Source organism: Ursus maritimus, unplaced genomic scaffold, assembly GCF_017311325.1.
Source record: "Ursus maritimus isolate PB19 unplaced genomic scaffold, ASM1731132v1 scaffold_11, whole genome shotgun sequence".
Lineage (NCBI taxonomy): Eukaryota > Metazoa > Chordata > Mammalia > Carnivora > Ursidae > Ursus > Ursus maritimus.
Window position 1 is genome coordinate 47,989,993 of NW_024423453.1, and position 4,476 is coordinate 47,994,468.

Sequence of the window (4,476 nt, forward strand, 5' to 3'; positions counted from 1 at the left end):
ATAAAATACGGTGACTTAACCTGATTTAGAAAGTTCTCCGAGGACTGATGATAGAGGTGAGAGCTGAAAATTTAAGGAAGCAAAAACAAAAAGGGAAGGGGCACAAAACTGGGAGAAATAACATTTGCAAAACACCATCGTGGTAACTAGATGGCATGTGTATAGGAATAAAATAAGTGAACATTAAAAATCTGATACAAAATTACTAAAAATAAAATGACTGAAAAATCAGAATTATTACAAAGAAATATATATAATTACATAATATCAATATACATCTATTAAATGTATTATGGTATATGCATAATACTGTATGTATATATTATATGTGTTATATGCATATACTCTATAAATTTTTGTAAATTTTAATCTTTGTGTTTTTCGGACATGCCACATGTTACATTGCAACAGTACTTTTAAGTTGACACATATAACTTGCCTCCACCAAACACACACTTTTTTGTTGTAAACCATAGTAATAGTAAATTGTGAAACACTCAGTTCTGGGTAGATCTCCTGGTTCTGAATTTTGTAATCATTTTAACTTGTTCTGAGGATTTTACTTTTTTATTATACTTATTTGTGTTAGTTTTGATTCATCTTCTTGTTCATTCAAATTTTTAGTATTCCCAAGTCTGTATCATCTAAAAATCCAATTAGAATTCAGTGCGCTAGAAAAAAAAAAATCTACCAGCCTATTAATAGATGTGACAACATTCCAAGTGTATCACTAGAGTTTTACTTCATTATACCCTTAAAGGTCAGTGCTATTAAAGCTTATCATATTTTTAAAAAGATAGTACTACATGAAATCTGGATAATCAAAGAAGTGTTCAGAAGAAAGTAGTATTTGAGTTGCATCTCCACATCTTGAAAAAAAAAAAAAAAAGGAATAGATTTCTTTCATGCTAAGCGTGAAAATTATCTCCAAAATGCTTCCTGTTTAGTAAACGGTACTGAAGGTGACCATCTCTCTTCTCCTCCTTTTCAACCATGAATAATTAAACTTGAAAACAAAACTGAGAATAACTAAGCTGAAGGGCAGCTGGGTGGCTCAGTTGATTAAGGGACACTTGATTTCAGCTCAGGTCACGATCTCGGGGTTGTGAGATCAAGCCCCTTACTGAGCTCTGCACTCAGCAGGGAGTCTGCTTGAGGGTTTCTCTCTCTCTCCCTCTCCTTCTGCCTCCCCCCACCCACAGCTTGCACATCCTCTCTGTCTCTAAAAATAAATAAATAAATAAATAAATAAATAAATAAATAGGTAAATAAATCTTAAAAAAAGAAAGAATAACTCAGTCAAAAAATGGTCAAAGCATAGTTTCTGTATCCATCTGATTTTGTAGATAAAATTTGAGTTTTTCATTAAATAAAGTCAAATATATAAAGATATATTTATAGCTTGGTCAACATTACTTTTTAAAGAAAACTTTTGCCTCAGCTACTAAGGAATGAAAAATAAAGGTAGAAGCTCAAATATACATGATGGTGGGAGTGAAGGCAGCTCCTCAGTACTTCCTTATTTCTTGAGGGGGTGCTTTTGAAATTCAATGGTCTCAGCAGCTAACATGGAGAGAGATGCCTCTTGGGACAGGTGAGCCCAGAAATGTGTGCTACGTGCTGTCCTCTTTCCCATTTATGTCCAGTTGGGAGTAGGGCACATGTCAGCATATCTAAGTCAGGCTTAACATCTGAGGTTTTCAATTTCTTACTGTTCCAGTCTCATAATCCAGTTTGATAATGCTTGCCAAGTATCATATATCATCCAGCCATTTCTGGGCTATATTTTTTATTTCTTGCTGCACCACACACCTGTTTCCTGATTCAATGTAGTAGGACTTGCTGCCACCTATGAAACACTGGCATTGGGATCTTTGTCCTTCAAATGAGAACTTACCTCTAAGAAAGACTACAGAATTGATCTAGGGTTATAGCACTTGGTGAAGTCTGTTCTAGACCAAAAATCCAAACCAGTGATCTTTTTATAATTCCTTTTGTAGTTCATGTAATTCTAATACTTTATGTAATGCTAATTATTTCACTAGAATTAGGTTTAAAGTTCTTCAGAAGGCTTTTTAAAGCAAGGCAATTGTGTTCTAATGGTACTAATGATTATTTCATAACCTTTTATCTACTATAAGATCTTTTTACACCTACATCTGATTTAACAAGGGTGAATAAATATTTATAAAATCTCAAAAAATCCTTTTGCAATTAGGAGAGTATATCCCAAGTTAGAACTCTTCATGGGAAGATCAAGTAGAATGACATCTAAGCAATTGTTCTAAAATAAGAATGTGCTCCATGCATTCAAGAAACCACAAGAAAGACAATGTGACTGGAACATAGAAGCAAGAGAAAGAGAATTACAGGGTGAGATCATCTTTTTGGCCTTGTGAAGAAGGCAGATGATGCAGAGCTGTTCTAATTGAAGCAAGTTTAGAGTTTATCTCAAGTGTCAGTGGGAGATACTGAGAAGAGTTTTACACAACTATGTGCAGAATAGTTTGCAGGGGTAAAATGTGAGAGCAGAAGGACCACATAGAAGGTCAATTAATTAATCCAAGAAGGAGTTATGGTGGCTAGCACAGTGATAGTATATAGCTAGTGCAAAGTGAAGACATTAGTCATTAATATAGATTTTTTTATACAGGGAAAACTAAGAGTTACTGATGTACTGGGGTGAGGGAAGGTAGTACTTAAACACAATTCTTCAACTTTTGATTGAGCAATGGATTGGAAGCAACTATCTCTATGAACCAGGATAAGATTAAAAGAGAATAAGATAGGAGTGTCAAGACGGGAATGAAGACATTTGGACATGTTAAATTTGAGATCACTGTAAGAAGTCTAGAAGTCCGAGGTTCAGAGAATTTAGATATAAAATTAGGAATTACCAATATACAGTGCATGTTCATGGGTCAGTGAAAAGAAGAAACTGGTAATGTTGGAGGGAGTAAGAATTATTTCTTGAAAAAAAGAGAAGAGAGAGTCCAGAGTGTGAGTGAAGATACTTCACCTGGTTAAGTGCAGGGATATTTTATCCATGGTAGCAAGATAGAAGGCAGAGAATGCATGGGCCATGTGCATTTGCTCTTGATGAAATCATTCCATTCAGACTGGTTCTGTTTTCTCAATGAAGCATGAGCCAAGACTATTAGCTGAGAATGAAGAAAGAACAGAGAAAAGAAAATTAAAGGGGATATAGAAAATGAGCAAGAGACTTGGGGTGGTAAGATATTTTTTTAAAAAATGTGAAATATAGTCAGATTTTTTCATTAAGTATAAAGCGATCATTTGAAATTTGTGGTCTTGAATTTAAGGTGAGACAAATCAGTTCTGATGTGTGCAGTCATGGAGAAGGCAGAAAATTGAGTTTAATTAGGTATCAGGTAAAACAGATGGAGAAGGGGAAAGGGAGTTAAAAGTGTTTGCAAGGGTGTTGTTATAATTATGGAGCATTGACTCTAAGTTGAACAGGAAATAAAATGAAGACATAGGTTGAAGAAAAAGTAGTTCATAGAAAAAAATCAATTGGGAGTTTTCAGTAAGGTCAAAATGTTGGTTTAAAAAAGAACTGAATTAGAATCGTAAGAAACATGTTCAGATAGTGGTTTTTCATTCTGTTTCTTTTTTTTTTTTTCACTAATCTTTAGTCCTAATTTAAGTAGTGATTAAAGAAAAACAAAAAGAAAGGAGTACATTCATTTGAGGTGGTGTTGTCAGGATACAACTGAGTTTCTGTTATAAAGAGGTAGAGGGACTTGCTATAGTTTGAAAATTTGAGGAAATTTGTTGATTATATATCTTATCAGTCAAAATATATCATAGGGTGGTTTGGGAGGTTATATAAGCATAAGGAATTATGCCAGATTAATACATATGCATGATGGCAAGTGGACTTGGAGACATGGGTTTCTAGTGGTGTATAAGGTGTAGGAGGTGTCTATGATGTATAGATTTTTAGTCAGAGGGAAGGCAGCAAGTCATTTTAATTTGGATGGTGTGGGGCCTCTAAGCAATTTTCATTTCAGTCCTGGGGGAGTGGTATCCAGGGTGATGAGTATGATTGAGGGCCTGCTCAAAAGATTGCTTCTTTAGGTGAGGAGTTCTACTGAGGCCTTTTTATCCAATAACCTTGCTTTGTGGCACCCAGAACTCCTCCAGTAGGAGCTAAGAAACTTCCTCTTTTTTTAAGTGGCAGAATACTGTTGCAGCTGGGCTGAGAGGGGCTTGGCTGATGCTTCTCCTCTGCACAGCAATGCTGTGAAGAGAAAGATATAGCTATATATATGATTTAACATGGTTTAATATTTATCTGTGGATATCTTCAGCCATAGTTAGTTCATAACTTATAACGGTAGATCTCAGATCTTTTTCACTGTGCCAAACAATTAAGGTGTAATATGTATACATACTTACACATATAAATACATACATATATATTTATTATACATAATTATATTTATTTACAGA